Genomic DNA, 17655 nt, shown 5'->3' with positions numbered 1-17655 from the left:
TGAGTGGGTACACTCTCCTTGTCCTAGTCAGCATGACCTTGCCACATAGGCAAGGTCAACGGTCAAAGGGTGCAAAATGTTGCCTTTGAATGGTTCAAGGGTCCAAATGACAAACATGTAAGTAGAAGTGTCCAACTTACAAAACCAATATAGTATAGGGGTCCAGAAGGTCATTTTGCCTATAATATAATAAAAAATCTTTACCTTCTAGATCTTTTCCTTTGTCTGTTGCTGAAACGATTTGGGGTCGTTTGATAGAGTGTATTGAAATGTTAATGCATGCATTAGTTTAATGTGTATTAATAGCACCTTGTTTGGTATACCTTTTTACCCTATTGTGTATTAAGGTGTATATTTATAATACCTCAAAATCCATGGCATTAGTAATGCAATGGATCTAATGCATGCATTAACATGCTTAAAGACCCTATTACCCCTCAAAAAATTTTCCGCTTCCTTTCCAACATATATATTGAGGGTATTATGTAAATTTTTTTTTTTAGAAATTATGTAATTCATGTTTTTTTAATACATCGAACCAAACACTGCATAAGAAAAATACAAACATAACTAATGCAAGCATAACTAACACAAGCATTACTAATACATCATATTTTATATTATTCTTATACACTCTACCAAACGGCCCCTTAGTGTGTTCATGGTGCCCTCCGCCCGTCTCAATGCTAAAAATCATGGTTGATAAAGAACTCTCGGTGTGCTTCTCTGTCTTATCAGTCTTCATCGGGAACTCGATTTATATAAATTTGGTATTATCCTACTGTTTATCTGAGCTGGTTGAGGACGATCAAGGATATGGCCGTAAATATGCTCACTTACAAAGGTAAAATGATAAGCTTATTTTTTTAACCAAACTAGGAGCTTTCCTTTACCTTCTAGATCTTTCCCTTTGTCTGTTGCTGAAATGATTGGTGTGTTCATGGTGGCTCCGCTCGTCTCGATGCTGAAAACCATGGTTGATAAAGAACTCTCGGTGTGCTTCGCCGTCTTATCAGTCTTCATCAGGAACTCGATTCATATAAATTTGGTATTTCCTACTGTTTATCTGAGCTACTTTAGGACGACCAAGGGTATGGCCGTAAATATGCTCACTTTCAAAGGTAAAATAATAAGCTTGTTTTTTTAACCAAACTAGGAGCTTTCCTTTACCTTCTAGATCTTTTTCTTTGTCTGTTGCTGAATCGATTGGTGTGTTCATGGTGCGCTCCACTCGTCTCAATGCTGAAAACCATGGTTTATAAAGAACTCTCGGTGTACTTCTCCGTCTTATCAGTCTTTATCGGGAACTCGATTCATATAAATTTGGTATTATCCTACTATTTATCCAAATATTTTTAATCATTTCATTAGATACGACTTGAAAATGAAAAAACATGACTCATTGATCCAGAGGCGAATCCAGGATTTGAAGATAGTGGGTGCACCATTAGCTTTAATTAAGTCATGTCAATTATCAACTACCTAATTTGACATACAATTCTTTTAAATTTAAAATTTGCAAAATATTATTAGCAAAGTATAGATTTCAAAATGATCAACTATCATTAATTTAGTGGTAATATAACAAAAGTAGACCATCCTTTCATATTAAACATCGACGCATTTTCATATTCTGAAAACGGTCAATGATTGCATCATTGCTTATATCTACAAATATATCCTTCTTTCTCAATGTAACAAACTAAGCAATCACTTAAAACCTAGATCCAGTTGACAAGGCCCTTGTTGAATATAGTGTCTTCTCACTTGATCTCGTATCGTAGAGTCATATTCATGAATTGATTTTCTTTCTTCAGAATCAGATTTAAGTGAATTCACATCAAATTCTTTATAAGACGGAGAGAATTGTCTTTAAAACTAGAATTTGGTTGAGGAGAATAATATCTACCAATTTCAATTCACAAAAATCAATAACCAATTCCTACAAAATAAATTTTTCATCAAAAATATAAGTAAACATAACATTACTAATAGGGAAATCACACCCCTCCTTCCATAGGTTGCAATTAGAATTTTAAAAAAATATTAATACTTTAAATTGAGAAATAAAATAAAATACCTTATTTTATCTATTGTCATTTCAACTAAAAAGTATGTTAATATCCATGAGCATCTAATTTTTATCTAGTGATGCAGAAACAAAATAGACGATTCATGAGTAAGGAAAAAAGTAATTAATTGTAAAGAATTTATGATAGGTTATCGTCAATAGCCACAAAATTATGAAGAATAAAGGTAATGTAAGGATGGAACTTGGATGAAAGAAAAATTTGTTTGAAGGGGCTTTTGGGTTTGGAAAAAAGATAATATTTTAGGGATTTGGGGGAATACACCAATATTGTTTGAGCTTGGCAGCTTAGGAATTGAGAAATTATGTGTTAAAATTTAATTTAAATTGAGGTGGGGCCAGATGAGGAGGAACAATTAAAGGCTATATGAAAAAACATAGCTCTACAGCCCCCACCAAGAATTGAACCCACGATGTTGGGTTCCGAAGGATGCTCAACTTTAAGTATCGAACCAGTTCACCAAGAGAAGTTTTGTTATTGCAAGTGAACTATTTAATATATTAACGTTATATTAGGGTATCTATATCTATATCGATATATATAATTTTTTATGAAGTTACCGGGTGCACATGCACCCTCACGGTGCCACGTGGGTCCGCCTCTGCATTGATCGGAACTTCTAACATAATTATCTGGTTGTAATTGTTAGATGTATAAATATGATTGAAGATTACCTTTATTTCTGTGTTGTATGCAAATCGTGGCACTCTGTGGTTTCCAAGGAGAATTTTAATAGTAATTTGCTAAGGGTTCAATGGTTGATGATAGATGAGGAAGAGGTTGATAAAACATGTAGGAAATTTTTCAATTTGTATGATGGAATGATTTTGAAGAAGAGGATTTCGAGAGCGAGTGGAAAAAGATGTATGGAGTGTATGAGGTGACTTATGATGGTCGGAAAAGAGAAGGGTGACGGCAGTGTGTTACATACCTTGCTCCGGTGTTTGAACCAATTTGCTCCATCAAAATACCACAGAATATTAGAGACACAACAAGACTTAAGAATCATGAATTTTTATCCATAAAGCTGTTGTGTTAACTAATCCTTTTGATACATTTGAATACATTCTCATGGTCATTGAGAGAAAGTTCGAGTTACTCATGTTATGGAGACCAGGATTTTGTTACTGATCAGACTTAGTATGCTGACGTACAACATACGTATTAGGGATGTGATATATTTCAATAGCAGCTTTTATGCGATCACCTATGACAGTTGTGTTCAAGTTTGTGATGTTGTTGGCTCTAAACCCGCTAAAAGTCATATCATAGTGCAGCTAACACCATAGACTGATGGTAAGTATTACATCCTAGAATCACTTTTTGTAGTTGCGCAATGTGGTGTTGATTTAAGGCGCGTCAAAATATTTTTAGTTTTCCAGATCGATTTGGATGCTTGCAAAACTACGCCAATTAGGGATTTAAGGGACAACGTTTTTCCTTGGTGCTAATGCTTCTGTTTCGGTCCAAGCTTCTCAACTTCTGAAATCAAGCCAAATCATATTTATTTTACAGATAATTGTTTGGGTGCATACCTTCAGTTTAAAGGACACGGCTTGGACATAGTTCTAAAAGGCTACTAATTCTCTAAGTTTTGTTGATGACGTAGTTCAAATATAGTATATTTTTGTTCAGCAGTTTACAAAGACATTGAAGAGGAAACATAATCTCGGCTTTTACTATCCTTTGTAGTGAATGTTATTCGTGGAAATGAAATAAATCAATCAACTTAGGCTAAATCGTAAATTAGTTGGGATCAGATGGTCTACATCCATACCACCTTATTAAGAGTAAAGAGCAAATAGAGAGATCAAAAGTTGTCATAGTAGAAATGGATAATATGGACACCGATCGAGAAGGGTATGAGGAATTTAATTCATGGTTTAGATGAACTGCATTAAGAAATAGCAGTACACTAAAAGTTTTGGAGGTTTGCATTTCACTCATCAAGTAGATATAGGAATAACTCAACCAGCAGTGGTGGGATATACTATACTGTTCAATATGTGGTTGAACTGGATAATAAATATATGATGCTTGATGTTCTTTTTTATTTGAACTTTATATGGTTAATTGGTCATGTTCAATAAACTTGCTTGAATGGGGTGGTAGATATATCTGTCATTATGATCTAATAATCTGTAGTTGAGTGTTTGTTTCACTTAGATTTTGTCTGATCTGATGAATAATCCACTAGTAGTTACATATACCCGGTATAAACTCCAATCTGTTTCAAGAATAAATACATGATACGTGCTGTTCTTATTTAGTTGAGCTTTTATGGTTAACTAGACCTATTTTATGTATATTATAGAAATCTAAGATATACAAGCTTTCAGATGTTAATAAATTTTATTTAGATGCTCGAACTGTAATATATTTTGGTTGAGCACCTAAACATACTCCCTTTGTTTCATAGTACTAGGCCCCTGTTGACCTGACAACACACCCCTTAATAAACTTGAATAAAAGGTTTATTTTACTAAACTAACCTTATAAATGATGCTTTGAAACTCTAAATTTGACGATACTACCCTACTCATTTATTTAATACTAAGGAAAGAAAGGGGATAATTTCATAAAATTCTCTTGATTTTGTAAATTGGACAAGTAAATTGAAACAACAATTTTAGTATGAGCCAAGTAATATGAAACAGAGGGATTATTGATAAAGTATCAGACATTTCAACTCAAATTTTTTAAAAAAACTTGCGCGTGTTCTCAAATGCTCATTATATGGATTAGTTAACCATTTAAAAGGAGAAGACATATTTTATGTGATGAATTTATCTATGTAATATGCACTTGTGAACACACCCTAAGGGGTTGTCGATGAAATCTATGGGTGCTCAATTAGAACAGACCATAGTTCAAGTATCTAAATGAAATTTGCTGGCAAGTTTAAGGGGTTGTTGTCTGTCGATGTCTTTTGCCTAAATTTAATCACATACTTATCAAAATATGCAATAAAACATTGCTTATCGTTCTTAAAAATGTGAAAAAACCAAAATTCAATTATTAGAATGAAAACTGGAAAAGGTGTATCAATTATTTATCATCAAGTAAAATTGAAAATACAAACCAACCTGCTACTTCAGTTTTTCCTAATGCCCCTGTTACAATTATATTCACTAAAATTGGTGTGTACATGGGCTGCAAGTAACTTATTCTACCGATGAATTAATAGTGTAAAAAGAAAGTTGTGGTATAGACTAGAGTGTTGAAATTTTGTGCCACTAATGTAAAATTTTCTTTTTACCCGAGGATTCTGTACAACGCTTGGTTGACTACTTTAAAAGTCTATATTATGAGAATTAAGGCTAATGAATACTATTTGGTCAATTTGCAGTAAATAGAGGACATTATATTGTTGAGTGAAATAACCCTTTCCAATTACATTTATAAAACATCCTTTTATTTTCACGTTTGTCTTCATCATGCACATGGGGTGTGCCTGCTGCCTAAGATGGTTGATATCTTCTCATATGCCGTGAAATGAAATATAATACTCATTATCTGATTCGTATTTTAACATTTGTAATGTGTACTTGATTTGTCTATCTTAGTTTTATCCCTTTCTCTTTTTTATGGGTGAATTCAGGGACCGTGTTTGGAAAATTGGAGTATGATTGATGGAGAACATTGCAAGGAGCTAAGGTACTTTTTCCCATGCATTCTAATTGGAGTGATCTTTATGGAAAATGTGCTTGCATTCATTTAAGATTTGGTACTAGGCTTCAGGAATATTATTTTGTGGTTTTATCATCTGCAGGCAGAAGTTCAAAATGTGAAAGATGATTTTTCTTCAGTCGTTGACGTGATGCAGGCTGCCGAAGGTAATTTTTCTTTCTGGTTATGGTTGTAGACTTCTGTCTGTTTTCGAAGAAGGCCGTGACCTTGCTCAATTTGCATAGCCACCTATTTTGACCAGGGTGTGCCTTATCTGCAATGAGAAAGTGGCAACTCTAATGCATAAAAAATATCTTAACTGGTCAACCACATGCTTTCTTATATTCTAACATGCTCAGCAAGCATTTAGAACCAGTAAAAGATGACAGAACTGAGGTGCATGTAATAATAGGTCCATTTGCCATAATCAAATTTCTTTAAAGTTTTTTTTTTTGTCTGGGATTTCTCTTCCTTATTTTTCCTTTTTATCTCTTTTTCCCCTTGAAGTTTAGCTATATTCTTTTGAAGAAAACTTTTAGAAGCCGGGGAAAGAAAATCTTAAAGAGAGATGCTTCCTCTAACTCTTTTTCTACTTGTCGGTCTGTGCAATGTCTCAAAAGTTCTGGCACCTAAGGGTGTGACCTAGCATGAAGTTGGTTAGCTAGGTGGCTTCTATCCATCTGCACAAAGTCTTGGTGGATAAAGTTATTTGATATCCGTACAGAGGGAGGATGAAGGTATCAAATGTAATAGTCAAGGAGTGTGCAAGCTAATTACTACTCAAACACTACCACATTTAAAAGGATATTCTTAATAATCCTGCAAATATTCAGACACGATAGGAATAAAAGAATGTGTTGCCTCAACCTTGGAAAATTTATTTCAACGTGTAAGTGTTCTGTTTCACGCGATAACCACTTGTTCAATTGCAAAAAGGCATTAAATGAAGAACAGGAGCTATACTACTTATAAAAAAGTGGACCCTGCAGTTACCACTGCTGTGAAAGTCATTTTGGGCACGTCGCAAAGTGAGGCATTGACAAAACATCCTGAGACAAGTGTGGAAAGGTAATTCTGAGAGTCAATAAAGGCTGTGTAAGTGTAGGCTGGTAAATTTATCGGAAAGGTAATTTTTTTGAGGAAGTGTTATGGATAAATAAGGTAAATGCTGACTTACTATGGATAAAAGGAAATTAAAACTGAATCTGAAGCGATTGGAGATGGCAACAATAGACTTTCCGTCGGGCTTTGAGAAACCTTTTTCTCTTTTAACATTCTGAGAAAGTCAATACGAAGGGCCTTTAAGTGTAGGATAGTAACTTTATTGGGAAGACATTTTTTTCATCACAAAGTGCTATGGGTAATAAGTGAAGATAGCATTGTTATCTTTTGAGTTGAATGAATTGGACTTAAATTTGGAATGAGATACTTTATTGTGATTATAAGTCCCACTTGCAATTTGCTTGGTGATAATGGACTATTTTGCCTGGCATGACCCTAAATTGGTCTTATAATTTATCTTTTGCTCAAATAATCTAAACAAATTTTCTGGAAAAAGAAGAACCTGACAAAGCTTCAAAGAAATAAAATGATTTTATATTTTGATAAGAAAGATTTACCGTTTGTGAAACTATTTTGCTAGACACTAGCATTTCCCCTCAAATTTTTGTACTCTCTACATATGTACATCAATTATTCTACTAGATGATGCAATCCTTTTAAAATTTTTCCAATTTGTTGTTCTTTTTTTAATTAAAAAATATTCAAATTCAAAATTCATGGGGCTTATGTCTCTGGTATATTACAACAATTGGTTTATTACTATAGATTTTTTAGTTACAGATGTGATGATAACAATTATCTCTGAACTACTTTGAGATTGATATTTAGTTAATTGAGTGACTGAACATGATGTTAACTCTGTTTCATTTCCGTAGTAACTGATAAAAATGTTTGATCTCTCTTTTTATTCTCCTCTATTTCCGTTTTTCTTTTATCTAGTAATATTGAACTACAACTCTTTTTTTAAGCATATCTCGATTTGCTTGTGAAAGGTTCAACTTCGTACATTATGTACTCTTGCATTTAGGTCAATCTAAAGGGGATAATTACCCTTCTTCCCTCTCTGGTGTTCAACACAAATTAGATTTTGTAATGCATAGTGTAGTTTCACATGTTCTGTTCTTCCAAACTTTGTTCTCTATTCATGTTAACCCACATAAAGAGGGCATATGTTTATAGTAGCTCTACTACTTAGGACCGGAGAGAAAATTGACAAAGGGCTCTAGGCTGCACCAGTTCACTGTTGGAAATTGGTCTGAGCCGTCTGGATTACCGGAAATAACGCCATAAACTGAGCTGCTTTTCTCTTTCCGATTGGTGCAAATTCATCTGAGGTGGTTACCAACCAGTCCTAGATTAAGTGTTTGGCCGATGAATTCAAAATTTTATTTTTTAGCCATTTCGCCGGCTAGCAGCTAATGCAGCAAATTTGCGCAGCCTTGTTTAAATTTTCCTCCTTTTTTCTTTCTTTTACGGCGCAGTAGATGATAATGAGAAAGGGAGTCGCGTCTATTTTGCATTCTCCTGCCCAATTTGATTTTTGTAGTGAAAACTAGAAAAAATGATGCTACATGTGTACTCTTTCCTCCCCTCAATAAAAATGAAAATTTTTTATTTATGTACTTGAGATGCATGCCTCAGTCCTGTAATTGTTCTTTAGTGGTATATTTGGTATCAGCATAAAGGAATGCTGGTTTTGGGGTTTCCTTCACTGTGACCTTACATGCACTGACATGGTTATAGGATTTAGCCTAGAAAATCCTTATCTCTCCATAGATTAATAGTTTGCTCAAGTATGGTATTAACTCTGACTTCTTCACTAATGCACAACTTGTACACCCTCAAACACGATGAGCATAAATTTAACTCAATTCGGTTTGGAAAATATCAGCGTATTATCTGCAAATAGGTAGTGTGAAACTGATAAAATATATTGTTTCTTGTTGTAGCTAATGATGCTTAGAAATAAATAACCTACAGCGTATACGCTACCCGCTGCAAAGCTAACTTATGGGATTACACTGGGTATGTTTTATTATTGTCTCAGTTTGAATTCTTGAATTTTCATAAGAAGCTGAATTTTCATTTTGCTGAGCAAATATCTCAATATATAAAAGATAAAGTTGTATTCTATCTTAAATATTCTCTCTTTTCATTTGTCTTCTAATAAATGCAGATTCTATTCCCTGGAACAACGGAAGGACAAGTTTGTTGAGCAATCTATATGTGCTTCACTAGGAAGCAACTTCTACTCCTTAAATTCAAAGCTTTTTCGATCAAGTGATGGGTCATATATGTGAATTCTGTGGAGAGAAACGGTCAATTGTATATTGCCGGTCTGATGCTGCTTGCTTATGTTTGTCGTCCTAATGCAACAAATAATACTCCAAAGTTGGCTAACTTAATATATGTACTTAACTGGGCATGAACTTGAATTGTCACATTTCATTGTGTAAATTGTAGGACCAGATCCTCGAGATAATAAAAAATATCATTAATGGGACTTCGAAGGTGGACAATCTAATTCAAACAAAAAATGAAGACTTATTTGAGTATTCATGTTTTTGTCCTTATAAAAAAATTAATTCATTTTAATGTCGAAATTAAGAAACAATTCTGATAGATCTATCCTTAAATTTAATTCATCACTAAGTGATAATGTTTGCTTCCAACAATATTTATACAGTTGTGTTTGGTAACTCACCAAATAATTTTTGTGATATCAGCTATTGTTAGCACTTGAATTGACATCATAAAAAGAAAGTGAAACATATTATTCTATTTCACGCAGACTGCAGTCTATGTTTTGCTAATTTTAACTTGTGAAATAACATTTTTTCTAAGTTTACAGATCAAGAAAGAATCACTTAAATTCAAACTAAATTTATTGGGTCGTACTAAGCACAGACATATCACATCTAATAAGGGAGAATCCAAAGGTTTGGTAGTACTTAGTTGTATTCTAACTAATGCTTAGTTATATTCTAACTAATGCTTATCCAAATATTTTGTCATCTTTAATTATATTGCAACTAATGTTTATCAATAATTTTAAAGGTTTCTTTTTCTAAATTTACCCTTTGACATTTGTTTTAACTTATTATTTCATATTAATTTGTTTTGTTTCCTTTTTTATATTATTCTTGATTAAGTTTGATATTACTTCACTTACCATTATACAATATCTAAAAAAACATTTTCATTTTTTGTAAATTTAAATAATTATATCGATTTTTAAAATGCTATAAAAAAGGTAACGAGCCATTGAAAAAGTGATAGTGACACCATAAATGATCTATTTATCTAATTAAATTAAAAATTAAATAAAAAATTTGAAGATTTTTTTTATTTTATATATGAAAAGAAACCAAAATTAGGTAGTATTTAGTTGGATTTCAGCTAATGCTTATCCAAATGTTTTGTCATCCTTAGTTAGATTGCAACTAATGTTTATCAATTACTCTAAAAGATTTCTTTTTCTAAATTTACCCTTTGACATTTGTTTTAACTTATTATTTCATATTAATTTCTTTTGTTTCCTTTCTTAGATATTATCCTTTATAAAGTTCAATATTTCTTCACTTGCCATTATACAATAACTAATATTTTTTTCTTACTCTTATTTCTACTATATAGAAGAATCATCAAAGGAACGATCAAGGGCAAAATCGTCAATATACCTAACAAAAATCTTCCACTGTTATTGCTTGAGTCATTTGTCTTCTCGATCTTTCTTAATCTCTTTTGCTTTCCCCTTTTCTTTCGAAATCGCTCTGGAGTTTCCCAGATTTCTTTTGTTTCATGCTAAAGTTGATGCTAAAATTGTAGAGATTTGGTCCCCTCAGAGTAGGGGTGGACATGGTACGGTATTTTGAAATTCGGTATGCTAACTTCAATTTTCAGTATCTAAAAGGACAATACCATTACCATACCAAATTAGTTCGGTATGATTCGATATTTTTAAATTTGGTTTTGGTATTTTACGGTATGGTAATTCGGTAACCATAATTTATTTGATTTCTAATTACATATATTCATATAAAAGAACTATAACTTTAAATTTTAAATACATCTCAATCATGTTAGGCTAACAACTATCTTTGTTAATCAATTTCACAAAAATAACATTTCAATCCCGATTGAATAGTCCGAGATGCAAACTCTGAACAACATTACCTAAACTTAAGCATAGTACTCTTAAATAATAAGCTTTTGAAAAAAATTATTTCTGAATAAAAGTTAGTTTGTGTTCAATTGACTAATGGATGATAAATAAATATATTTAATAATCTTAAAGATAATATATATATATATATATATATATGGATTTGATATGTTATTAAAAAACTTCGGTGCGGTATACGGTATTTCGGTATTTATTACATAAATACCAAATACCATATCAAATACCAAAATAATTTTAAATTTCTGCCAAATACCATAACATCCATACCGCATTTCGATTTTGATCTGATATTCCGTATATGCCATACCATTCATACCGCATTTCAATTTCGATTTGGTATTTTGTATATACCATACCATGCCCACCCCTACCTCAGAGATGGAATCTCACATTAATGATTGGGAAGTAAGATTTGCTCAACTTTACTTAGACTGGGTGAGTTCACAGGCCTTATTACAGAAGTAGATGGTATAAGATGGAAACATTACCCCGATGGTAAGTTCACTGTGGGTAGACTTTATAAGAGAGAGCTTACGTCTAATTCTGATTACTTTCTAAGAGGTTTTTATCTGGGTTGTTTTGATTATTATTCTTCCGTATATCCAGGCTCCTTAACTTTGGCAAGTATTACTCTTTTGCTTGATTTACTTATCGTAGTTTAACTTTATAAAATTCATTGCGAAGTTTGAGTTGTTGAATTAGTGCTTCTTGTGGCTTCTGCTCTGACTAGAGCCTCTTATATATTTAGTTAAGCTAGATCTATTAATTCAATGTATATTAGCTCAACTTAGCTATGGAGATTCTTTGGATTTCGGATCAGTACCTAATATGGAACAACCCATCATATTTCTCTTTCGTTTTACAATCATGCATCCAAGAAAACTATTTTTCCTTCACCAAACAATTGCATTCTCTCATAATAACCCTGTTTGTTTTCGAGACAAGTTTGTTTCTAACCATTTGCTCAATGCGTATGCAAAATTGGATTAGTTAGATATTGCAGTTCAACTATTTGATAATATGCCTAAAAGAAATGTGTTGTCTTTTAACATTTTGATTAGTGGGTATGTACAAATTGGTGATTTGGATAGTGTATGTAAGGTGTTTGATGAAATGGATGAGAGAAATCTGGCTTCTTCGAATGCGATGATTATTGGGTTTACTTAGTTTGAGTTGAATGATAAGGCGTTGAGTTTGTTTATGGGAAATATATGGGTTGATTTTGGGGTACTTGTCGGATGCGTTTACACTTGGGAGTGTTTTAAGAGAATGTGCTGACTTTTGAAGGATTTGAATAAGGGGAGACAGGTTCACCATTCATGGTTGTGTGTTGAAGCTGGGGTTAGAGGGTCATTTTGTTGTTGTGAGTTTGTTGGCACATATGTATATGAGGTCTGGTAGTTTAAGAGAAGGAGAGATTGTGATTATGTCGATACCTGTTCAAACTGTGCAACTTGTGCCTGAAAAAACTGTCTTTCTTATTTCCCTATTTATGATGAAACTTTCTACTTTGTTTTACTTACAAAAAGCTCATACTTTTTCTACAATTCTTATATATTGCGCAGCTGAGCCACAATCGAGAAGCCTAAATCGATTGAAGTGAACAGATCTTCAAAATCTTGTAAGTAGTTCATTTGTTGGTGCAAATCCCACATGGGGTTCTCTTATTTTGGTTCAGAATAATGATATATTCTGTTTTGTGCGATTTAGGCTTGAGGATGTTTGAGTTACATTTGAAATAATTCAGTGTCAAGTTTTTTTGCTTTGTGTGAGTCTTTTCTCTTTGTGTTTTATGAGAAAAGTTTGAATATGGTCTCTCATTTTTTTGATTTTCTATGTGAGATTTAGGGAAAAGGAAGTGCCCTGTATTGTTGTTTTTGGTTAGTTCACTAACTTTGTGTTATATTCGGTAGCTAATGAGTACATGCAATTAGATTATTAGAAATTCACAGTAATACGAGGTAAATACAATTTCGATGTTGGTGTTTCTATGTCACAACCCGAATCGGAGCCTTGGCCGTGACGAGCATTCCCGAACCCGAAGGCCCGGAACGCCCTATATCTATTTGGTAATCATGCACATAATTCATATGATCAAGTAATACGGAATAGATACAATAATACGGAAACATGGTAAACAATTTAAAACAGTTAAAGGCCTGAAAACATGCCCAACAATATTTAATAAACATCTGCAAAAGTCTGCGAAATCTCTACTGACATACTATTTGAATAACTGGGACAAGGCCCCCAGCAGACCAAAAGTCATACTGAAATAAATACCTAAATGACTAGGCCTTCCGAAGCAAAGAAGGCTCACCAACTGAACTCTGAGACAACCCTGTCTGTAGACTCTACGGAGGATCTGGACCCCTAGACTGTGCCTCAGTTCTTGGGAGGAAGGGGGAGGTCAGCATAATTGTACTGGCACACGAAGAAATCCAAAATAGAGTAATTGAACATATATATATATATATATATATATATATATATAATACGTGAGAGAAAATGTTCATCAAACATTATGCATAAAACAGTTTCTAAAAAACACATGGGCACCTTCTGAAAATATGTAACCTGTCTGTAAATCTCAAACTCTGATCTGTGTTTTACTTCTGAGTTAGGTGGTATCCCCTACAAGTATGATATTCCACGGGCGATATGGAATCCGCCATTGACTCGGCGGGGAAGCCTCCAACCCGAGTATGTCGCAAGGGTTGGAGTTCCTGAATCTGATATACTACATGACATTAAGTCAGCGTATAATAATATACCCGGGTCGGTAAACCACGGTTTTAGGCAATGAGTTGCTTGAACTCAAGGCCTCTTCAGGGAACCACCTAACATCTCTGTATGCCTATTTTTAACCTTTTCTGTACATGCAACATTCTGAATGTCTAAGATCATGATAGTCTGAAATGTCTATTAGTCTGATATGGCATTGGTCTAAATTGGTATCATCATACCAAGACTTGCAAGTCATGATTTCTGAGCCATAATACATTAAGCTAAATCTTTCATTTAAAGCATAATTTAGACCACCAAAAACATACAACTGATATAGAAGATTTCGTGTTTAGAAACTCAAGTCAAAATCATGCAAAAATTTCATCGACATATGGTGGTCTAGTGCCTTTAGCAAATCCATGCACTCTTTCATTACATGCATTATGAACATTAAACATTCATGCTAGATTCCCTCTTTAGTGATTTAAAACCACCTTTAAATCATAATAAGAGTTCAATCATTTCATATAGTGCTTTTCAAGGATGCATTGCAAAACAATTCATATGCTATGAGAAATCTGAAAAATTTATAATAAGAGGGAATTCACCGAAAATCATGCTCTCAACAAGAATTCATTCTTAAATACATGGTTTCATACATTCATATTCTCAAATCACTTTGGGGAAGGTCAAAAGACCAAAACAATGATGTTAAAACATTTAATACAAGAATATATACATAGATTCAAAAACCCCATTCTAAAACATGATTTTTCTATGCCCATGAGAATTTAGAAAAACCCCGCGTACCTCTATTTCAGAAAATAATGGGTGCTTCTTGAAGCCTGTGGATTGGGGATTCCGAATCTCTAATCAATTTTGAAAACCCACGGTTAAATCTTGATTTACTTAAGTTTTTAGTTTGAAACCTTTAGGAGTGTTCTTGAGAATTTTTAGATGAATGTGGATGTATTTTGGAGAATTGAGAACTGAATTTCGTGTTTATGGCTGAATAAGGGTGGGAAAAGGACCATTTTACCCCAAAAATGGAGTGTTTAAGTACTTGAAATCATAAGATATGCACCGCATATGATATCGCCTATAGTTACATAGGCGCCGCATATGATATCGCCTATATTTACATAGGCGCCGTATATGATATCGCCTATATTTACATAGGCGTCGCATATGCTTTCCAGTGGCCATGTGCGATTGGTTAGGCGATGCATATTACTTTGAAAGGCCATAACTTCTTGCTCGGGTGTCAGATTTTAGCAAAATTGGTATCGTTAGAAAGTTAACTTGAAGACCTATCATTTGACACATAGTAGGATCTCTAATTTGACATGTACAGAGAGTTATGGTTGATGGAAACTGAAACAAATTACAACGTCCACTAAAACTTAATCGATCGAAATAGTTTCAACTCGTCCTTAAGTTGAAGGACCTCTATGGTCTAAATTCATGCTCAAATGGATTCACATACTACATAAATATGCCAAATTGGCATAGGATTTAAGGCTCTGGGATTATCAACATATCAGAGTCATGGTTTTTATTCGAGCCCGAAATACGGGGTGTTACATTATCTCCCCTTGGGATCATTCATCCCCGAATGATGGATAAAATGTCGAGGTCTTAAGGGTATGGGATAACGCGTACATGATATGTTCCCTAAGAAAGAATACACTGATCGGAAACATAACTATAAGATTGGAACTACTGATGTTTTAAATGCTTATGCCGGACATGCATATCCGAGGCATGGAATACACAACTAAAGCTACTCATAGGCTGAGTTCTCATAATGAATCATGCATAGCTGATGCATGGATCTATGACCGAGTTGTTCTCATGAATGCAGGACTGAATACACTGATAAGCTGAACTTTTCTATTGAACATGCATTTCTAATACATGCATATCTGACTGAACTAACGTATGAACGTATGGCTAAATACGCAATAATAACTGATGTGAAGCTTGTAATAAGAATCTATGCATACAACTGAATGGGGTATCTCCACCTTGGTACCCTATGTCCCTCTATGAATGCTCAATTCACTAAGATACTCGAAAAACTGAGGCGATACACAGAGCACCTACGAATTGAATTATAGTTGAACATCTGGAATCTGAATTTAATGCATGATGCATGAAATGGGCTATACTCATAACTACTGGTATACTCTATATTGGAATAGTAACATGTCTGAGATTTTGAGTAGCATGAATAAGTGCAAAGACAAGAAAACAAGTCATGCGAATCTAACTGCTAAACTGACTTATTGGCCATATAGACTGAATTATACTACACGCTCATACTTAACTGGAGTATCTCTTCATCATAATTCTCTAAAGAAATTCTAGCAGTAATAGGGAGCCATGAATCTTGGGTATGGATTACACAAGACATCCAACTGAGGAATCACCACATTGACACTACTCTGCAGTCTGGAACATAGGCATATAACTCCTGAATTAGGATAGAATTACCAGGCCTTTGGCATTACAACTTCTTACTTTCAAGATTAACACACTTCTCGAATATCACTTAACTATACTATTCTCCTTAAATATCATATTCATTCAACTCAGCTTAAAATTCTTATATGAGCATTGACAAATCTTTCTACTAATGTCGAAAATAACTTAATCCCTTCGCCGTAATCAAGCCTAACTCTAAGTCACAAAAATACAACATGCTAGACCACGCTATTATTCTAAACCATATGATGCAATCTTCTATATCTCCTTTAAAGATCACATCCTAAGTATAACACGCCTTACTACTTTAATGACTACTCTGAACTCTTACTATGAAGTCGCTAGTGCATATAGTGTTCCTTTACAACAATCTCAACATGTCATTCAAGCCTATCTTTATAACCACTTATGAACTTCAAAGAAAACACTTACTAAGGTATACTTCACATATTCTCTAAACCACTATCAATATCACTCCCACGAGCTACCCCAAGAACATACACATACAAAATTCCACTAACCATCACATAAATAAAAACTTGGTCCAAAATCTTACTTCATACTTATGGCCTTATCTAAACACGCGTACTATGATCTTCCATCAACAAGGAATAATTACTCACCACTACTATCATCGCATAAGGAGGAGTCACAAAAAGGTTAGAACATAAGACCTGGAGGCATGGAATGATACTATATGAAGCTTGACACTCATCTGAGGCCTGAGGAATAGCAAAACAACAGCAGGGACTCACCAAAGGGCTCTGAATTTAGGGTATTCATGGCTATAAGCTGAATCTCGCCAACCATTTGGCGTAAAACATGAGTTATGGAAATGGAGCACATTATAAAGCATGAGTACATGACTCTCTATCATATGTATGAACGTGAACTGATCATGGAACTAAATCGTAAAACATGAGTAGGTATTAGGATCACTGAGAAATACTGAGATAGGAATGGGTTGAGATTCACCCTTACTTTTTGATGTTCTATATCATCATGACATTATTACAAGAATCTAAGAGTCTTACTTGGTTATTCGTTTAGTCATCTCCCCCTTAGCTTCAAACCATCATCTTAAGTTTTTGGGAGATACCTTACTAGACTTTAAACTTAACTGCACTCACTGCACTCTGGGTTCTGAAATATGACAATACACAAAATTAATAAAACTTAACCCGAAAGACCACATATGAGAGTGGAACACCCACTGCTAATACTACCTCCCGAGGCACACTCTATCATTCTGTAGCCCTAAAAGTCATCATCTATTACTCAAACACTTACTAACTTCGAATCTTCATGAGTATCCTCAAAGTTTAAGTGCATACCCTCTAGTGCCTCTACTCTTATTTCTATTAGCACGACTTTCAAGGACTCAAGCTTAGATTATAACACCTAACATGGGTATCACCAAGTCTTCAATGAGCC

The 17655-nt window shown here is 33.9% G+C and overlaps 1 pseudogene; it reads left to right on the top strand.

Annotated features, from left to right (window-relative positions):
• The first annotated feature begins 2713 nt into the window (after window positions 1-2713).
• Window positions 2714-9376, top strand: LOC107878046 (annotated as a pseudogene).
• Window positions 9377-17655: the final 8279 nt, after the last annotated feature.

This window comes from Capsicum annuum, chromosome 7 (assembly GCF_002878395.1).
Source record: "Capsicum annuum cultivar UCD-10X-F1 chromosome 7, UCD10Xv1.1, whole genome shotgun sequence".
NCBI lineage: Eukaryota > Viridiplantae > Streptophyta > Magnoliopsida > Solanales > Solanaceae > Capsicum > Capsicum annuum.
The sequence above is the reverse complement of the archived record's forward strand: the minus strand, read 5'-3'. Positions and strand labels throughout refer to the sequence as shown.